The sequence below is a fragment of the Rhinoderma darwinii genome, chromosome 1 (assembly GCF_050947455.1).
Source record: "Rhinoderma darwinii isolate aRhiDar2 chromosome 1, aRhiDar2.hap1, whole genome shotgun sequence".
Taxonomy (NCBI): Eukaryota; Metazoa; Chordata; class Amphibia; order Anura; family Rhinodermatidae; genus Rhinoderma; species Rhinoderma darwinii.
The window spans coordinates 240056450-240078674 of NC_134687.1; the positions used below are offsets into that span (position 1 = coordinate 240056450).

At 41.6% G+C, this 22225-nt stretch overlaps 1 long non-coding RNA gene across 2 annotated transcripts in view; it reads left to right on the forward strand.

Moving 5' to 3' along the window:
• Window positions 1–22225, forward strand: part of LOC142760150 (uncharacterized) — a 352257-nt gene that overhangs the window by 158410 nt on the left and 171622 nt on the right. For both annotated transcript variants that reach the window (XR_012883252.1, XR_012883253.1), the window contains exon 3: window positions 8012–8091. This is a non-coding gene — a long non-coding RNA (uncharacterized LOC142760150). The remainder of the gene's footprint in view (window positions 1–8011; window positions 8092–22225) is intronic.

Below are 22225 nucleotides of genomic sequence, written 5' to 3' on the forward strand. Positions count from 1 at the left end.
CATTTTTATTAGGGGGGTGTGTAATGCTTCAACACGTGTAACACTGACTTTATTTTTACACAGGGGGTTGTGTGTGTTGTGCTTTTACACGTGTATTTCAAACTTGCTGAATAAAAAAAAAAAAGGAGCAAGAAAATAAAGTTTAGAAAAAAAAATGAAGTATAAAAAATTTACTGAACAAACTTCAGTAACAAAAAATTATGACAATATAAAACAGTAAAGCATTTTCTGACTACGTGACACTAACTAAAATTTAGTGACGTTGAATCTGCTAAAAAAAAATGTAGTATAAAAACTACTGCAGTAAATTTAGGCTAAAACTATAAGGCCTCATGCACACGACCGTAGCTTTGTGCACGGCCGTGATTTTCGGGTCGGCCGGCCGCGGAGTGACACCCGCGAGCGGCTCGCAAATCACGGGCTGTGCACATGGCCGCGTGCATTAATTCCTATGAGCCTGGACCGCAGAACACGGCCGTAATAAGACATGTCCGTTCTCACCACGTGGAAACCACGGTCGCGTGCATGGGCCTGTAGGAATGAATGGGGCCGCAATTCCCCCATGGATTTTCGGGGTAATTGCGGCCACAAAAGCACGTTCGTGTGCATGGGGCCTAAAACTACCCTATGTAAAATTTTGTGGACGAACTTCAGTAAAAAAATGGAATGTCCGTCACTAACTGACGCTAAATCTGTAACGCTATATATTAGTGCTAAAAAAACTGTAGTATAAAAATTATTCTGCGGTAATTTAGACTAAAACGATAAAGCTACAGTAACCACTGACACTAAATCTAGCACTATATAAAATGCTATGTAACTTTTTTTATTATAAAACGGACGCTAACCTATAAGGCCGCTACCCTAATGCCCTACCTATGCAGGTACTAGGTACTAGCTACCCCTAAACTACCACTACTCTAACGTCCTACTATGCAGGTACTAGCTACACCTAAAATAGAGCTACCCTAACGTCCTACCTATGCAAGTACTAGCTACACCTAACTATATTTTATTTAACTTTTTTACAGTTTTATAGATTAAAAAAAGGCCCAAAAAACCCCACGTCAACAAATTACGAGGCTGATTATTGACTCAGCACTCAGTGGCCGCAGGGCGCACACAAAAAGATGGTGCAATAAAAATAGGCCAAAAAATAAACCTGTGCCAAAAAATTAGCACATATGCCGATCAGTGATGGTGGTCACTGATCAGCGCTCAAGGGCTGCAGGGCGCACACACGGAGACGGTGCTGGCAGAAAAATAAAAAACAAAAAAAGGCCCAAAAAAATCTGCGGCAATAAATTACCACTGAGGTGGATTATGGACTCAGCCCTCAGTGGCTGCAGGGCGCACACAAGAAAATGGTGCAGTAAAAGCAGGCCCGAAATAAAAAAAAAACTGCCAAAAAATTAGCAAAAATGCCGATCAATGATGGCGGACACTGATCAGTGCTCAGAGGCTGCAAGGCACCCACACAGAGATGGTGCTGGCAGAAAAAGAAAAAAATCAAAACCTGCGTCAAAAAAAAATTACCACAGATGCTTATCAGTGATGTCGGTCACTGATCAGCACTCAGTGGCCGCAGGGAGCACACACGGAGATGGTGCAAAACTGTAAAAAAAAAAGTCCTTTGCCAAAAATTGCTGATCAGCGGCCGCAGGACGTACACGGAGAAGGGGATAGGGGGGGTTGGAACATGGACTGGGAAATTCAGGAATCACTAGTGCTGCTGCTAAAGAAAAATAAAAAAAATCAGCAGCAGCACAGTTGATGATGATGATGATGATGATCACAGTCAGCGATCACACATCAAGATGCAGAATATGACGATCGCAGCACAGAAGGCCTCAGCAACGGTGAGTATTCGGTTCACAGACTCACACACCAGCTCTGCTCACCGTTCCTAACCGGAATGAGGTGGGCAGTGCTGGTGCAGGGTGTTTGTAACGCCCGCCATGGCTACGATTGGTCGGTCTATGCAATAGACCAATGGTAACGATCGGGGGGGGGGGGGGGGGTTGCACCATCACTACTGCCTTACAAGTACATGGCAGGGATTGGTGCCGTCCTAGACAGCACCAATCCCCACCGTATTACTGTGCCCTGCAGCACCATCTTTACTCTGTCACCATGTCTTTAGACACAGTGACCACTTAACGCTCCAACGTACCCATACGTTGGATTGCGTTAAGTACCTGTAATGTTGGGGTAGGGAGACAGACAAGTGAGCCCTAATCTACCCGCCACTCAGTCCCTGCCTACTTGCAACGACCCGCCCTAGGCGACGGGATACAACTGGGCGACGGTCCCTACACTCAATAGGTGCACGACAGACAAACAGACAAGGGTACAAAGAGGCCAGGGAAATGGGGAAGTTGCCCACGGGGACACCGTGAGCAACAAGCGAAGTGAACGAGCCGAGTAAAACCAGGAGATGAGCGAGGTACAAAAACGCAGAGCAGAAGAGTGGTCAGAAAAGCCAAGGTCAATCCCAAGCAGAGTATCAGTAGTTCAAGAAGCTGCAGCAGGGCCAGGAAACCAGCAGAGAAGAATCACAAGCAAAGGAGGAACAGGAAAGGCAGGTATAAATAGACAGAGGGCGGGAGCTAGCTCCGTCTGGCCAGGCTGTGATAGGCTCTCCCACTCCTAAGCCTGCCATCCTGGGTGGTGGAAGATGGAGTCAGTCTCACAGACATAGAAGCAGGTGCAGACTGATTACCTATGGGCGTCGACACAGAAGTTGTATCTGGCAGATCCTTTACAGTACCTAACGACAACGACGTACCCATACGTTAGATGTCGTTAAGGGGTTAAAGGACATTTTACCAATGCAAAATAGACAAAAGCAATGCACATTGCATAGTTTAACTACACACATATTTTATATGTTCATGTTCTAAGCCCCATAGATAGATGTTGGCTTCACAATATGAACCATATAACTTTGTATATCATGCGGATGCAAAAAACTATTGTGTAAAATTGACCAGTCACCAGCACCTACTGAAATCAAGAAGAGGCCGTACTGCAGACAGAAAATAATAAAAACCATGACTAAGATAGGAGGGAGAGAATAGCAAGGTTGGGTCAGTGGGCTTTTAGGAACAGGAGGGGTTAAAGAGAGGGCTAGGTAGTGGGATAGGGGAGGGGTTTTGTGGGCTGTGCTTACCTTCCCGCCGTCCTCACAGTCACTGCGCGTTGGGACAATGAAGCAGCAACACAGTCCCCGCCCGCCCTAATTTTAGCTTTTCTTTTATGTACCTTTTCTCAGATTGAGTAGTTGGTGGCTGTAGCATGTTATTGGTTGGGGTGTTGTCATTGCAGCTGCGGGGGGGGGGGGGGGGGGGGAGTCCTTGAAATAAGTAAAAAACAGTGGTGGCGGGATGCACCCCCCGAATAGTTGGGAGACGGTTTCCTAGAGTGTTATCCCTTGGAAGGCTTGGTGATATATTAGAGTTCATCTGCAGAGGTAATCTGTGCCTCCGAGCTGGGTTACAGCTGGGGTTAAGGAATTGGGATGGGCAGATGACCAAGGTACATGTGGGTAGCTTCAGGGGCTTGTCCCTGTCTTTTTCCGTGTTAGGAATAATGGTGTAATGGCAGGAAGGAGGTGAAGGGAAAGTGAGCCCTAATCTACCCACCGCCCTGTCCCTGCCTACTTGCAACGACCCGCCCTAGGCGACGAGGTACAACTGGGCGGCGGTCCCTACGCTGGCTAAGTGCACAGGAAAACAAACAGGGAACACGCAAGGGAAGGGGCAGGAGCCACGGAACGCCACGAGGAAACGGAGCGGCGAACGAACAGTCAGGACCAGGACGAAGTGAGTACACCCGAGCGGGCACGGAGACAGAAGCAAGCCAGGGGCAAAGCAGGTCAAGCAGAACTGCAGCAAGGCAGAAGCACGGCAGAAGCAGGCTGGAGCAAGCAGCAGTGGGGCCAGGAATCCAAAAGAATTACAAGCACTGAGAGAGAGAACAGGGCAGGTAATAAAGGACAGGGGGCGGAGCTAACTCCGACAGACCAGGCCGCGATAGGCTCTCCCACTCCTGAGCCTGCCACCCTGGTTGGTGGGAGATGGTGTCAGTCGAACAGGTCTGGCCTCAGGTGTGGATTGATTAATCCCAGGAGTATACCTAGATGAAGTACCTGGCAGATCCCTAACAAATGGCTTAATGTTATGACCCTGATAGTCGTGTTTTAGTTATTTATGGTTGGAATTCCTTGTAGGAGTTCTCGTTTTATTAAATATCTTATAAAAGTTAAGAATTACTTTTTTTCTGTACGTAATAAAACGGCTGCTGTGGCCATTAAAATCCAACCCGGTTTCCAGTGTCTATTTTATTTATAGGTAAAGTTTTCAATTGAGAAAAATTGTAAAGTACACGACTCTACTTACTTGAGTCATGTAGCGATACATAGGAAAAAATTCATAACTGCACAGCCTTTCTCTGAAGATGATCACTGAGGCTCCTCATAGCAGCAGCTTTAGATATACTACACAAGACCTTGTAAAGAGGTTTAGGCATTTGCAATAGTCTTACAATTTCATTACACATTTATTTCCCTTCCACAGTACCTCACACATATACAGACATAACAAAGATTAATTGCATTACATTTCTGTATTGTGTCCGAAAACTACAGAAGAGCCCCCCAAAAACATGGAGAAATACATATGCATCAAGGCTTTTGATCCATGTGTTTTTTATGTGCACTCCTCATTAGGTTAAGCTTTTAACAATGAAGATCAAAAAGAGTAAAACATTTTATTTACTCCTTAGTTTTGTTTTAGGCACAGATGTGAGATATATTGATCAATGTTCAAAAAGCAGGACATATGTATTGACCCGAGCTCATGTAAAACCAGGGTTTGTTTCTTTTTCATATAAGAGGCATTTATCATGAAATGTTTAAAAAAGAAATCAGACATTTTGCAAATAAAAGAATTTGCCTATTTTTTTTTTAACTAGTTCACACACTAAAAGGACAATATTTCTAAAAAGAAACAATTACTATATGTGAAGAATAAGGTAACAAATTAAAGCCCTACTTGTCATAATAAAATATTTAAATCTCACTATTTTAGCCTAAAATGTTTTCATTTATGGCCGTTTGACCAGCACGTGTAGAAATTTAGCAAAAATAAATTCTGGCTACTAAAGCCCAATATAGAACGGTCAATAACTGGTTAATCAACCTGCCTCACTGTCAATCTGCCTATTATGGCTTACTTTATGTACATGGATATATTACAGCCTTCTATAAAGCCTGCCTTTCCTCTGATCTGATTCTTAGAAGTAAATATACCAATAGCAGAACCCCATGGCGGCACGAAGAATCAAGCCACATTAGAACTCAACTGTATCCAAGTCATTTAGACGTGGATACAATTGACAGAGCTGGCAAAGCAAGGGAACCATCGGTTCCCTTTTACTGCTATTCAGTTTTCTTTTTGTGATGCTGACGGCGCAAGGAAGTCATCGCGCCTCCTGCATCACTTTCCTGGATGAGGCCTGGTCAGAAAAGACCAGGTCTGCATCGCTGGAGGAGAGGACGGCACGTGAACGGAGACAGGTGAGTGTGGTGCTGTCTACAGAGGGGCGTTGTGGCGCTGTCTACAGGGGGGCACTGTGCGGCGCTGTCTACAGGGGGCACTGTGGCGCTGTCTACAGGGGGGCACTGTGCGCCGCTGTCTACAGGGGTGCACTATGTGGCGCTGTCTACAGCGGGGCACTGTGCGGCGCTGTCTACAGAGGGGCACAGCGCGGCGCTGTCTACAGGTGGGGGCTGTGTGGCACTGACATGGTGCCTAAAATATATTGTAATAGGAGGCCCCAAAATCCACTAGGTGCTCCTTTGCTTCTGAGGCCGGTGTTTCAGTTTATTACCACTCTAGGGCCACAGGTGGGACATTTATAAAAACGTCAGAATCTGGGCAATAAATATTGTGTTGCTTTTCTCGGGTAAAACCTTCTGTAACCTATATAAGGCCCTTTAAAGCCACTTCAGAACTGAACTGCTACCTATAAAAAAAGTTCTAAGTCTTGCAATGTCCAAGAAGAATAAAAGGATGTTCAAAAACTATGCCAACATAAAGTAGACATATGGGAAATGTTATTTAGGAACTATTTAGAGTGGCATTGCTGTCTGTTTTACAAGCAGATACGTTTAACTTTAGAAAAATGCCAATTTTTTTTCACATTTTCTAAAGTTTGGTGTTTTTCACAAATAAATACTGAATTTATTGATCAAATTTTTCCACTAACATAAAGTACAATATGTCACGAGAAAACAATCTCAGAATATTTGGTATCACCACGTTCGTAACAACCCAAACTATAATGTTATTTTTCCCACACGGTGAACACCGCAAAAAAAACAAAACCTAAAAACAATGCCAGAATCACTATTTTTTGGACACCACCCCTCCCAAAATATAGAATAAAAAGTGATCAAAAAGTCGCATGTACGCCAAAATAGTACCAATAAAAACTACAACCCGTTCCGCAAAAAACAAGCCCTTACACCGCTTTTTTGACTGAAAAATAAAAACGTTATGGCTCTCAGATTATGGTGACACAAAAAATTAATTACCTTATAAACAAGTGATTTTATTGTGCAAACGCTGCAAAACATAAAAAAAACTATATACATATGGTATCGCCATAGTCGTACCGACCCGCAGAATAAAGTAAAACTGTAATTTTTAGTGCATAGTGAACGCCATAAGAAATAAAGAATTTAAAAAAATTTACCGTTTTTTGGTCACCTTAGCTCTAAATGAAATGTAATAAAAAGTGATCAAAAAGTTGTATGAGCATGATTAGAGTAGGTTCGCACGACTTGTGTGAAGTAGAAAAATATGAGGCTGATTTCAAAAGAAATCAACATCTGAAAGCCAGGCGTTTTTGAAGCAGATTAGCCAAACATTTTTTAAGAGTTTATGGGAGGGGGCTCATATGGTAGCTGCTGAGGGGGCATTATACTGTATAGGACAGCTGAGGAGGGCATTATACTGCATGGGACAGCTATCGGGGGCTTTATACTATATGGGGGCATTATACTGTATGGGACAGCTATGACGGGCATTATACTGTATGGGACAGCTATGACGGGCATTATACTGTATGGGACAGCTATGACGGGCATTATACTGTATGGGACAGCTATGACGGGCATTATACTGCATGGGACAGCTATCGGGGGCTTTATACTATATGGGGGCATTATACTGTATGGGACAGCTATGACGGGCATTATACTGTATGGGACAGCTATGACGGCCATTATACTGTATGGGACAGCTATGACGGGCATTATACTGTATGGGACAGCTATGACGGGCATTATACTGTATGGGACAGCTATGACGGGCATTATACTGTATGGGACAGCTATGACGGGCATTATACTGTATGGGACAGCTATGACGGGCATTATACTGTATGGGACAGCTATGACGGGCATTATACTGCATGGGACAGCTATCGGGGGCTTTATACTATATGGGGGCATTATACTGTATGGGACAGCTATGACGGGCATTATACTGTATGGGACAGCTATGACGGCCATTATACTGTATGGGACAGCTATGACGGGCATTATACTGTATGGGACAGCTATGACGGGCATTATACTGTATGGGACAGCTATGACGGGCATTATACTGTATGGGACAGCTATGACGGGCATTATACTGTATGGGACAGCTATGACGGGCATTATACTGTATGGGACAGCTATGACGGGCATTTGGAATCTGCACAGAAAATTTGCACCAAATACACTACATGTAAACTTTTTTCATAACCACTAGGTTTTTTCCTTTCTCACAATTGATTCCATTGGACAGGACAATGTATCACAATCATTGTAATTAGATTTTGTTTCTTACATAATTGCTGATAAATACATCCGTAATAATGAGTGTTGCTTGCGCAAGAAAGTTGCATGCATGGCAAGAATGATAAAAGTTTTGTTTCTTTTTGTCTCTTACATTGAAAGCAGTGGGAAGTCGGATGAAAAAATGATCGGCCCCTTTAATGTCCAAGCATTTATAAAACAGATGACTATTGTCATTACAGGTACGTTATGACAGTATTCAAAACTTATCATAAATCTATGAAAACAGAATACACTTATGTATCATGCCTATAACGTACATAGACTAGGGAACATTTTTCTAGACTTTGTCACAAATCCTATAGCAAGCCTCTCTACAGCCTGAAAGGCATTTTACATGAGACAATAGATTGCTTTCTCCTGCACAGTTACTGTAGATAAAATATACATAGGTTAGTGTATTTTTAAATTACCTCCTTCTGTACAAAATAAATATGCAATTGATAAATGAGTAACTTGGACATCAGCCATTGTCGCTCTACAGTTTGTTACATCTGCAGAGATCCTTATTAAAAGAAAAGTTAAAGTTTAGAGATCCTGTCTATGATTATAATGATCAACTGTCTGTTTATTGTTGGTGATTGACATGCTATAGATTGTGTAGAAAAACAGCAACAAACCTGTTAGAGGCTGGTTAGCAGGACTACGTGTGTTAGCTCCTCCACACCAAGTGCACTACTCTTCAATGATACCAACGGATTTAAAATATATGTTTTAATGCATAATTTAGGTGTTCGATCACTAAATTTCTAATACAATTAGAGAATTTCCACACATACTGGAAGTGATAAGGCAGAAAGCAGCTCCTAAAGCCACAATAAAAACGCAAATAAATACATGCATTTTTTTGTTGCGATTTTCCTAAAGCAGAACTGTCATCTTCCCTAGCTACTTAATTTTCAATAGAACATTGCAAACACAAACATTAACAAATTTGAATTTATACCACCATCTACTGGCTTTGTTAGGGTACTTCATCTCAAAAGTTGCGGATATGGCCATAGATTTATTTAATTCAAATGTACTGCACAGACTTGAAACAAGTTTTTTTGGCAAGCCTGAATTACATTTGTGTCACAGGCCGTCTCTAGATATTTTAACCCCTTCCCCCTGCTTGCATTCTGGGCCCTAATGTCCAAGCCATTTTTTACATTTTTCCATTGTCACATTCGAAGAGCTGTAACTTTTTTATTTTTGCGTCAGCATAGCTGTAGAAGGTCTTGTTTTTTGCGGGACGACTTGCAGTTTTTATTGGTACCATTTGAGAGTAGATGCGACTTTTTGATCACTTTTTATCACATTTTTTTTAAGTCAGGATTAACAGAAAACAGCAATTTTTCCATTGTTTTTTATTTTATTTTTTATTTTTTACGGCCTTCACAGTGCGGGTTAAATAATGTAACAGCTTTATAGTCGGGGTCGTTACGGACGATACCAAATATGGGTAACTTTTTTGCTTTATTGTAGTTTTTTTTAATAGTAAAGCATTTTGTAAGGGGAAAAAATGGGTTTTTCATTTTTTTTGTTTCACTTTTTTTTTTTTATTAACTTTATTAAACTTTTTTACTAGTCCCACTAGGGGACTTCACTATCCTCCGATCGCTATTATAATACACTGCAATACTTCTGTATTGCAGTGTATTACTGCCTGTCCGTTTAAAACGGACAGGCATCTGCTAGGTCATGCCTGCGGCATGATCTAGCAGGCATTCACTCCAGGCAGACCTGGGGGTCTTTATTAGACCCCCGGCTGCCATAGAAGACACAGACACTCTGCGATTTTATCGCCGGGTGTCAGTGAGATGAGAGGGAGCTCCCTCCCTCTCTCCAAAACCATTCAGATGCGGTGCTCGCTATTGTGCACCGCATCTGAAGGGTTAAACGGGTAAGATCGATATTACGGCAGAGCAGGGACGCCCCCAGCCCTCAGCTGCCTCTGGCAGCTGAGATCAGGGAGATTTCACGGCTCCCTTCTCTGTTTACTTTATTCTACAGCAGCGACGTAGAATAGCGGCGCTCTAGAATAAAGCCCACTAATGACCGCCGTAAAAAGGCGTATCGGCGGTCATTAAGGGGTTAATAACCATTACAGTATATGGTCAAAGGGTAACTATACTTTCAAAAAACTTCTGACAGGTCAGAGTGACCTGTCAGAAGCTTTGATCGGTTGGAGTCTTAGTATTGAGACCCCCACTAATCACTAAAATTAAGTGGCAGAAGTGCTCGGGTGAGCGCTGAGCCGAAAAAACGGCCAAAAATGCCTCCAATTTATTTCAATGGGAGGCGGAGGCATTTTTTTCCCGCGAGCGGAAAAACAGTCTCGCGGGAAAAAGAACAGACATGCCCTATCTTCGGGCGTTTACGTCTCTGACCTACCATTGACATTAATGGGAGGCAGAGAAAGCATTATTTGTTGTGTTTTTGACACGGCGCTCAATGGCCGCGGGCAAAAACCACGGCAAATGGCATGAGGGCAGTTCAAAATCTGCCTGCAAAAAAACTAAGTGTGAACAGGGCCTAAGAGGTGTCCCTTGGTCACAGAAAAATCCAGTAGTTATAACCAAAGATACCAGTTAGTTCGGCTGGGGAGCCCACAAATGTCAGAACATGGTTCAGGGATCCTGGAATCTCTCTATCAAGAGCCTTGTCAAACCTAAGGGTATGTTCACACGGCCTATTTTCGGGCCGTAAACGCCAGAAAAATGGCTGAAAAATCGGAAGCAGAATGCCTCCAAACATCTGCCCATTGATTTCAATGGGAAAAACTGCGTTCTGCTCCGACGGGCCGTTTTTTTACGCGGCCGTTTTGCAAAACAGCCGCGAAAAAGAAGTGCAGGTCATATCTTGGGACGTTTTTGAAGCAGTTTTTCATTGACTCTATAGAAAACAGCTCCAAAAACGGCTGTAAAAAGCGCCGCGAGAAACGCAGCGAAAATCGCGAGTGGCTTTAAAAAACTTCTGAAAATCACGAGCTGTTTTCCCTTGAAAACAGCTCCGTATTTTCAGACGTTTTTGACTCAGCGTGTGAACATACCCTAAGAGAACTAACTGCAGTCTGGAAAGCTCTGAAAGCCCTAGAACGCCCATTAAAAGACAGATATTTTCAGACAGCATCTCTACAGTAGCATACCTGAACAAGGGGGAACAAGAAGCTGTCGCCTTTGCCATGTATCAGAACAAATCTTCATCTGGGCCGAAAAGAATATCTTGTGTCTAACAGAAAATCAGGTAGCAGAGTACCTGAGCAGACAGTCCTTATTCTCTGAAGAATGGTGTCTAAATCTGCAAATTTTCAAAGACATCACAAAGAGGTGGGGACAGCCAGAAATCGATTTATTTGCAAACAACAAGGTAATGGAATTATTCTCATTGTCCTACAAAGACGATCCAAGGTACTAAAGAAGGTGTTGGAGGAGGCAGCAAAGATTATTCTTATAGCCCCATATTGGCCCAAGAGGTCATGGTTCCCGTTGTTACTAAAGATGTCTCAGGAAGCCCCTTGGCATCTACTTTTCAGACGGGATTTACTGTTCCAGGGTCCAGTCCTACACCTGGTGGTGAGTCGACTTCATCTTACAGCCTGGATATTGAACAGAGTTTGTTGATGTATAAGGGTCTTTCAAAAAAGGTAGTTAGATACCTTATTAAAAAGCAGGAAGAAGGTTACCTCCAAGATTTACCACAAAGTATGGAGAACCTTCCTCTTGGTGGCATAACTACCGCTGTAGCATCCATGGTGACTGCTACGGCGCTCGCGGCATGAGGGGGCCCGTCCGGCCCACCGGCATGGCCCCCCCATGCCCGATGGCGCTACTAGTTGCCGCAATGGCTGCTACAGCGGTAGCGACGCCACATTCAAAAGTATTTGCGTCCTTAGGACGCAGATACTATTGAACACTACGACAGAGCATGGAGGTACCTCCCTGCTCTGCCATTGGCTACAAGCCGTTCAGCCTGCAGCCTATCAGGCGCAGGGACGGGATCCCTGCGCAGGCCGGCGTGATAAAGTCATTGGATCACGCCGGTGAGGGGGAGGGGGGGCCAGTCAAAAGTTTGCTATGGGGTCCATTCTTTCATAGTTACACCCCTGCTTCCTCTCCTTCCTGAACTGAAAGTCTTCATCAGATTATTTATTGCCACCCAAGATATCCACTATCCTTGATTTACTTCGATCAGGTCTCGATTTAGGCTTAAAAAACAGAACTTTAAAGGTCCATGTTGCAACTCTTAGTGACTTCCTGTATCAGAAACGATCTGACCATCCGTGGATTAAAAGATTTAGAGCAACATCGCGTATAGCGGCTCCAATTGTTTCTAAAGTTCCTCCTTGGGATCTAAACTTGATACTAACAGCGCTTACCAAACATGCCTTTGAAATTATTCAAGAATCCTCATTAAAGTTCCTGACTTTGAAAATGGCTTTTCTTCTAGCAATTACATCTCGCAGAGTCTGTGAAATCCAATTCGTCTCCCTTCTCCCTTATAACTAGTCCACCTCATCTAAGCATTCTGGAAGATAGTTATTCTAAGAACTTTATCATTCTTCCTTCCAAAGCTTGTATCCAGATTTCACGGTCATCAAGAGATATCCCTTCCTGCTTTCTGTTTCTCCCCTAAAAATGAAAAGGAGGCGGAATTTCATATGTTGGATATAAAAAGATGTATCTTCATCTAGCTGGAAAGAACGAAATCGAGTTTCCAAAGGCTTAAAAAAAACAAACCTCCCCGAACACATGTATATAATTTCCCTTATGGTACTACATCATTTCCTAAAAGAAAATAATAATTTAGTGCAATATTGCGGTACATACGCTCCTCTACTTCCGGGACATGGTGATTTCAGCTTGCACTGATAAACTACATAACCCATCATGCTTTTCTTACCTCACTGCAACCTATTCCCACCCATTCCTTGTCTCTGATAGGCTGTGCATGCGGCCGGGAATAAGAAGGGGGCTGGCTTTGGAGAGGAGCAGTCACACTGCCAGCCCCTCTAGGTCACCAGATTGATGACACGCTGACACCAACAACAGAAGGGAAGGCAGAGGTCACGTGGGGCTGTCAGCGCATCATCATGTAGAAGAAGACTACAGTGCGTGGTGCAGATTTGCGTGCTGAATCTGCACCTCAAATCCAAGCCAATTCCGCCACATCTGAACTTACATCCTTCTACCTTTTGATGCTTGTCAGAAGAAGTTGATGTGTACTACCTAGCCCCATGCAATCACAGCCCTTTAATAGAAGCATAAAGGCCCTTTAGATAGATGTGTGTGTGTGTGTGTGTGTATATATATATATATATATATATATATATATATATATAAAAACCATAGAACAGAGCAGTGGCACCAGGACTTCAGAGTAGATGAAATAGGGTGAATTTATTCTCCTAAAGTGAGCGACGTTTCGGTTCGTCACAGAACCTTTCTCAAGCTACTAAATACTACACACAGTGTCAAGTATAATTAAGCAGTACATGCAATAATTATTCAAAGCCTAATTAATATACAGTATGTAAAAAAAGAGTTGTAGAAACACAAATTCCATCATATATCAAACGACCAGTATTTCAAGTGCACTGTTTACATAATAGATACATGTACCCATCTCGTAATAAAAGTGAACATATCTTTTAAAAGTGATACAAAGTGAATTAATGAGCAATTATGGCTAAATTGGAGCAGGGCTGAGGCCAATCAAATTCAATACATACACTACCGTTCAAAAGTTTGGGGTCACCCAGACAATTTTGTATTTTCCATGAAAACTCACACTTATATTTATCAAATGAGTTGCAAAATGACTAGAAAATATAGTCAAGACATTGACAAGGTTAGAAATAATGATTTTTATTTGAAATAATAATTTTCTCCTTCAAACTTTGCTTTCGTCAAAGAATGCTCCATTTGCAGCAATTACAGCATTGCAGACCTTTGGCATTCTAGCTGTTAATTTGCTGAGGTAATCGGGAGAAATTTCACCCCATGCTTCCAGAAGGCCCTCCCACATGTTGGATTGGCTTGATGGGCACTTCTTGCGTACCATATGGTCAAGCTGATCCCACAACAGCTCTATGGGGTTGAGATCTGGTGACTGCACTGGCCACTCCATTACAGATAGAATACCAGCTGCCTGCTTCTTCCCTAAATAGTTCTTGCATAATTTGGAGGTGTGCTTTAGGTCATTGTCCTGTTGTAGGATGAAATTGGCTCCAATCAAGCGCTGTCCACAGGGTATGGCATGGCGTTGCAAAATGGAGTGATAGCCTTCCTTATTCAAAATCCCTTTTACCTTGTACAAATCTCTCACTTTACCAGCACCAAAGCAACCCCAGACCATCACATTACCTCCACCATGCTTGACAAATGGCGTCAGGCACTCTTCCAGCATCTTTTCAGTTGTTCTGCGTCTCACAAATGTTCTTCTGTGTGATCCAAACACCTCAAACTTTGATTCGTCTGTCCATAACACTTTTTTACAATCTTCCTCTGTCCAATGTCGGTGTGCTTTTGCCCATATTAATCTTTTCCTTTTATCAGCCAATCTCAGATATGGCTTTTTCTTTGCCACTCTGCCCTGAAGGCCAGCATCCCGGAGTCGCCGCTTCACTGTACACGTTGACACTGGCATTTTGCGGGTACTGTTTAATGAAGCTGCCAGTTGAGGACCTGTGAGGCGTCTATTTCTCAAACTAGAGACTCTAATGCACTTGTCTTGTTGCTCAGTTGTGCAGCGGGGCCTCCCACTTCTCTTTCTACTCTGGTTAGAGCCTGTTTGTGCTGTCCTCTGAAGGGAGTAGTACACACCATTGTAGGAAATCTTCAGTTTCTTGGCAATTTCTCGCATGGAATAGCCTTCATTTCTAAGAACAAGAATAGACTGTCGAGTTTCACATGAAAGCTCTCTTTTTCTAGCCATTTTGAGAGTTTAATCGAACCCACAAATGTAATGCTCCAGATTCTCAACTAGCCAAAGGAAGGTCAGTTTTATAGCTCCTCTAAACAGCAAAACTGTTTACAGCGGTGCTATCATAATTGCACAAGGGTTTTCAAGTGTTTTCTAATCATCCATTAGCCTTCTAACACCGTTAGCAAACACAATGTACCATTAGAACACTGGAGTGATGGTTGCTGGAAATGGGCCTCTATACACCTATGTAGATATTGCATTAAAAATCAGACGTTTGCAGCTAGAATAGTCATTTAGCACATTAACAATGTATAGAGTGTATTTCTGATTAATTTAATGTTATCTTCATTGAAAAAAACTGTGCTTTTCTTTCAAAAATAAGGAAATTTCTAAGTCACCCTAAACTTTTGAACGGTAGTGTATATATATATATATTTATAATCTGTATACAACATGTTTTATGTATTGTATTTCTTCAAGAAAAAAGATACTAAACATATAGAATATGACATGACCAGTAGAGTGATTACAGTTAAATGGAGATTGTTCATTCGTAATAGATTAATATATGTTGTAGTTATGTATATTATACACTGTAAAATTGGAATGTAGACTGTGAATATGCATAAGGAGGTATGAATTGTCACTTTTGTCAAAAACACGAAGTGTCACAAATGAATGCATGAAAGCCGAGGTGATCAATAATCTGAGATCCATTAGGTACAATATCTCTGTTATCCATGGCCTCAACTGAAGTAACTGACGCACAAGAAATGTAGGTGGATGTCATTTTACAGTAATCCATTGGAGTCCAACTCATTCAAAGCTCTTTCACAGCTAATGGGCAGGATGAACTTACCTTTTGTTAATATTTTACATAAATGACAGACGCAAGTACGTTAAACGGGCACTTAAGGAATGTTTATAAAGACTGTATTAGTCCTTCTTTATTGACTATAACTTTCTTAGTAAAAATCATGTATTAACCGCTTCCCGACCGCCCACTGTATATTCACGTCGTCACTTGCTGGGCTCTGTGCAGTGCCGACGTGAATTCACGGTGGGTGTTAAAAGCGCGATCCGGGTGTCTCAGACTAGCGCTGACACCCGGATCGCGCTGTTATCACCTGCCTCTGGTCCCGGAGATATGATCGGGACCTGATTAGTTCAGGTCCCGGTCATGTGATCGCAGGGAAAGTGTGTTGTAGCAACGAACTGGAAAGTTTGTTGCTATAACAAACTGGAAAGTTTGTTGCTACAACAAACTTTCCCGGGGACCGATTGCGGGTGCTGCAGTCGGTTATAAGGCAGAACCGGGGGCCATATAACAGCCCCCGGGTCTGCCATGCACAGCAGCCTATGAGAACCAGCCGGAGGCCGGTTCTCATAAGCTTCCTGTCAGTGTGACACTCAGCGTCACACTGACAGTTTCTAATACGTTACACTACCTAGGTAGTGTAATGTACTATAGCAGCGATCAGTGCTGCCAGGCTTCAAGTAAAAAGTAAAAAATAAAGTAATAAAAAAGTTTAATAAAAGTGTAAAAACAAGTTATAAAAGTTACAAAAAAAAAGAATGCTTTTTTTCCTATAATAAGTCTTTTATTATAGGAAAAAAATGAAAATGTTAAAAAAAGTACACATATTTGGTATCAGCGCGTTCGTAACGACCCAAACGATAAAACTATAATATTATTTTTCCCGCACGGTGAACACCGCAAAAAAAATAATTAAAAAACAATGTCAGAATCACTTTTTTTTGGTCATCAACCCTCCCAAAATATAGAATAAAAAGTGATCAAAAAGTCGCCTGTATCCCAAAATAGTACCAATAAAAACTACAACGCGTCCTGCAAAAAACAAGCCCTTACACCGCTTTTTTGACGGAAAAATATAAAATTATGACTCTCAGAATATGGTGACACAGAAAATAAATAATTTTATCAAAGTGATTTTATTGCGCAATCGCCAAACATAAAAAACCTATATACATATGGTATCGCCGTAATCGTACCGACCCGCAGAATAAAGTAAAATGTCATTTATACCGCACGGTGAATACTGTAAAAAAAATAAATACAAAAAACATTGTCAGAATTTATGTTTCTTTGTCACTTTGCTTCCAAAAAAGTCTAATAAAAAGTGATTAAAAAAAATCACATGTACCCTAAAATGGTACTAATGAAAACTACAGATTGTCCCGCAACAAATAAGCCATCACACAGCTCCGTTGGAGAAAAAATAAAAAAGTTCTGGCTCTCAGAATATGGCGATGCAAAATGTGCAGAGTGTTCCAAAAGCGGATAAGATTTTGCACCATTTATCAGTGCGACACCGGCCACATATCTGCGAATTATTATTTATGTACCCCATTATTATACCCTCTTATTATGCCCTGATGTACTCTGCCCAATTTACACATACCCCCACATCATAAACTGAAATACCAGCAAAACCCCAAACAGAACAGTTACCAAGCAAAATCTGCGCTCCAAAAGCCAAATGGTGTTCCCTCCCTTCTGAGCCCCACAGCATGCCCAAACACCAGCTTACGTCCACATATATGATATTTTATATCCGGGAGAACCCGCTCAACATTGTATGAGGTATTTGTCTTCAGTGGCACAAACTGGGCACAATATATTGTGCATTAAAATGGCATATCAGTGGAAAATTTTAATTTTCGCTTTGCACCATCCGCTGCGCATTAACGCCTTGGCGCACCACGACTTAATAGCATGTCGTGGTGCGAGGGGTTATTTATGGAGCGGGCTCATGCACTGTGCACGCTCCATATTCTGCAGGTGTCAGCTGTGTATTACAGCTGACACCCGGGACTAACTGACAGGAACAGAGATCGCGCTGTTACAGGAGCCTGTAAAATGACATTATACTGCAATACATTAGTATTGCAGTGTATTGTACCAGCGACCTAATGATCGCTCGTTCCAGTCCCCTAAAGGGACTTTTGGGAGGTTTCCACTGTTTTGGTAACGCAGGGGCTTTGCATATGCAACATGACACCCGAAAACCATTCCAGCTAAATTTGAGCTCCAAAAGCCAAATATTGTTCCTTCCCACCTGAGTCCTGCCGTGGGTCCAAACAGCAGTTTATTACCACATATGGCGTATTGCTGTAATCAGGACAAATTGCTTTACAAATTTTGGGGTAATTTTTCTCCTTTATTCATTGTAAAAATGTTTTTTCAGAAAAAAGTAGATTTTAATTTTCACTAAATTCAGCAAAAAAACTGTGGGGTCAAAATGCTAACTATACCCCTAGAACAATTCCTTGAGGGGCGTATTCTTCAAAATGGGGTCAGTTTTGGGGGGATTCCACTGTTTTGCTTACTCCAGTGCGTTGCAAACGCGACATGGAACTGAAAACCAATCCAGCAAAATCTGCGCTTCAAAATCCAAATGGCGCTCCTTCCCTTCTGAGCTCTGCCGTGGGTCCAAACAGCAGTTTAGTACCACATATGGGGTATTGGCGTAATCGGGAGAAGTAGCTTTACAAGTTCTGTGGTGCTTTTTAATCTTTATTCCTTGTAAATATTATTTTTTTAAATATTTTTTCAGAAAAAAGTAGATTTTCACTTTCCAGACAAACTCCAATAAATATAGCAAAATACCTGTGGGGTCAAGATGCTAACTATACCCTTAGATAAATTCCTTGAGGTGTGTAGTTTCCAAAACCGTCTCACTTTTGGGGGATTTCCACTGTTTTGGCACTACAAGACCTCTTCAAACCTGACATGGTGCCTAAAATATATTCTAAAAAAAGGAGGCCCCAAAATCCACTAGGTGCTACTTTTGCTTCTGAGGCCGGTATTTCAGTCCATTATCACACTAGAGCCACATGTGGAATATTTCTAAAAACTGCAGAATCTGGGCAATAAATATTCAGTTGCATTTCTCGGGTAAAACCTTCTGTGTTACAGAAAAAAATGTATTACAAATGAATTTCAGCAAAAAAAATAAAATTTGTAAATTTCACCTCTACTTTGCTTTAATTCCTGTGAAGCGCCTAATGGGTTAAGAAACTTTCTGAATGCTATTTTGAATACTTTGAGGGGTGCAGTTTTTAATATGTGGTGATTTATGGGGTCTATCTAGTACATAAGGCCCTCAAAGCCACTTCAGAACTGAACTGGTCCCTGTAAAAATAGCCTTTTGAAATTTTCTTGAAAATGTGAGAAATTGCTGCTAAAGTTCTAAACGTTGTAACGTCCTAGAAAAATAAAATAATGTTCAAAAAACTATGCAAATATAAAGTAGACATATGGAATATATATAAAATAGTAACTATTTTGTGTGGTATTACTATCTGTTTTACAAGCAGATACATTTAAAATGAGAAAAATCATAATTTTTGCAAATTTTCTCTAAATTTTGGTGTTTTTCACAAATAAGCAATGAATTTATTGACCACATTTTTCCACTAACATAAAGTACAATATGTCACGAGAAAAAAAATCTCAGAATCGCTTGGATAGGCAAAAGCATTCCGGAGTTATTATCACCTAAAGAGACACATGTCAGATTTGAGAAAATGGGGCTGGTCATGAAGGTCAAAATGAGCTCGGTCTTGAAAGGGTTAAACCTGCATGTAAAAAAACAAAACATATATATATATATATATATATATATATATATATATATATATATATAGCAAACTAAAAACATATTGTATTACCGATATTTAGTGGAAGGATATTGTACATTCTAATATAAGCCTATGATGGAAATGAATGCAAGGTAGCTTAGAGATAGAGTTTATATTTAGAAAATAAATTAACCGAGCACTGAAGAATGCTGATAGAGATAATGGATGCCACCAACAGTATCTTAGGAGCAGTTCTAATCTATAAAAAAAGAACGCAATCTGAGGGGCAAGTTTGCATCTAGGATAGGAGCCCCTATAAAAATAGAAAGTAATCCTAGAAATACTGATCACAGATAAACTCTGCATTCATTGCTACTAGATGCCTGTCAGAAGAAGACAGATCACAATACCATATAGTCTGTTGTAACTAGAATCCTTGTAAATTCGACTGTGTTTCTTTTCTCATGAAGTTGTAATGTTACGGGATCAGAATAGGAGTGAATTTTTTTAGAACCTTTTTTTTTTTTTAATCTAGTGTGATCATGTTTTATTTTCATACAGGCATTTGAACTTCAAGTTACTGAAAAATGTACTGGTACTTCCTCTCCGCAGATTTAGCCTGAGATTCCAAACCAAGGGAGAGTAAAGATATTGTGGCATATGGCAAGGATTTGCCATAAATGTCAAATCCATGTTGGGTCCAACAGCTTTGACCCCCGGTGATCATTAGGATGAAGTGGAAGCAGCCCGAGGAAAATGCCGTGCCACTTCCTATCTTGACGGCTTTACTGAGCTTTTTTTGGAGGCTGCATGAATGACCCATTCTAGTCAATGGCCAACCATGTAGCCTCTGAAAAGAGCCAAGCAGGGGCTGATAAGGCATGGTGCTTTCCCAGCACTGCTGCCCTTTTGTTCTAGCGATTGGCGGGAGTCACAGCAGTTAGATGATTGGATATTGATATCCTTTGCCATTGATATCTTTACTGAGACAAACCCAGTTAGAGAGGAATCTATGCGATAAACGTGAATGCCCACAAAGTTATGCATTATATACACCTGGTTGTACAGTTATAACCAGTTTCAGGTCATTATGTATTTTTAATAAGGTAAGCCTTGAATCCATATATACAAGAAAGAAATATTACAGACCATGTCTGCATGCAAAGACCAAGTTGTGTGACCAATTCCCCAGAATTCTTTCAAACAGTATGGCTCGGGGGTGAGCGTTCCATAACTAGGGCCAAAAAGTTACCTTGAGGATGCTCCCTATTGTAGGGCACACACAAAAGTGCAGGCCAAACAGTAGTACCAGTACAGTAATAGCAACCACATAGAATTGCAAATATAACGGTGACAGACACATACGTGTCAGTTCCAATTACATAACAAAACCTACATTGTGTTTATTGCTAAAGAAGTCGCAATAAAGGAGTGTTACGGTAGTGACAGCCACATAATGTCCATTAATAGTCAAAAACAAAAGTGAAAGCCGCAGCATTACCTATACTCTGTTATACTGACCAGCACAGTGCATCATAATATGACACTTACCTCCAGCATATAATACATGTGGAATCTATATGGTTATATTTGTATAGAATTGATAGACTATTAGCAGAACAGTTCTTAAGAACTGACAGATTTGTGGCATTTGCTAAAGCTCCAAACACTGTGGATCCACACAAAGAGGGACAATATTCTTATTACGACTGGCCTACTGTTCTATTCATAATGCCACTAGGGTACTTCTCTGTATCAATGTATCTGCAAAGAGCTGAAGTGCAGGTTGGAAGAAAGGGGCTCTTTGAAAAGTAAATTGCATTTTCAGATAGAGCTATATTGTTTATCTTTAATATACGTGTGAGACTTCCAGAACCAAGAAAGCAGTGGTCACCAAAAGTATGATCAGAAAATAATATTGGTGACATATTTAACTAGGCTAAATAAACATTAGACAGTACAAAACATATATACGAAGTGGAAAGTAGTTTAAATCCTTAAATGGGAAGAGGAATACAAATAATACACAGGAACAAAACGAGGATTGACGAATGTGACCTGAAGGGGTTATAATCTTTCTGCAGACATGGCTTCCAATCAGGGCCGGACTGGCCATCTGGCAGTTCTGGCAAATGCCAGATGGGCCAGTGAACAGTGGGCCGCCTGCTGGCCACCCAATCAATCAGTGTTGGACAGTCAGGGCCGCACCTTCCATGAGGCGAGATGAGCTTCTTGCCTTAGGCAGCGGCCTGCTGCCTCTCTGCCTCACTGAAACCAGCCGCCGCCACCCCCTCCTGCACTAATTGTACCTGCGTCTATATGGCCGGGAACGTTCAGCACCTTTCAACGATGCTTTGTTGAAAGGCGCTGATTGACGGGGCAAGTCATTCTGCCCTGTCACTCAGCACCGTCGCTCAGCCCCAGCAGGCCTGCTTAGAAAAGAGCAGGCCTACATTGACATAGGACGGCGTGAGAATAGGATCAAGGTGAGTATGTAAAGTTGTTGTTTTTTTCCACCTAAAAGTGTGAGTGGCATTATCTACAGGGGGGGGGGCTATATGTGGGGCACAGTCTACAGGGGAGGCTATATGTGGGACACTAAGGGTAGGCTATATGTAGGCCACTATATAAAGTAAAGCCATGTGTGGGGCACAATCTATAGGGGAGGCTATATGTGGGTCATTATCTACACGGGGGGGGGGGCTAGATATAGGGCACCATCTACAGGGAAGGCTATATGTGGGGCATTATCTACAGGGGGCACGGTGTGTAAGACAGTGTATAGTGCTATTATAATTAGGG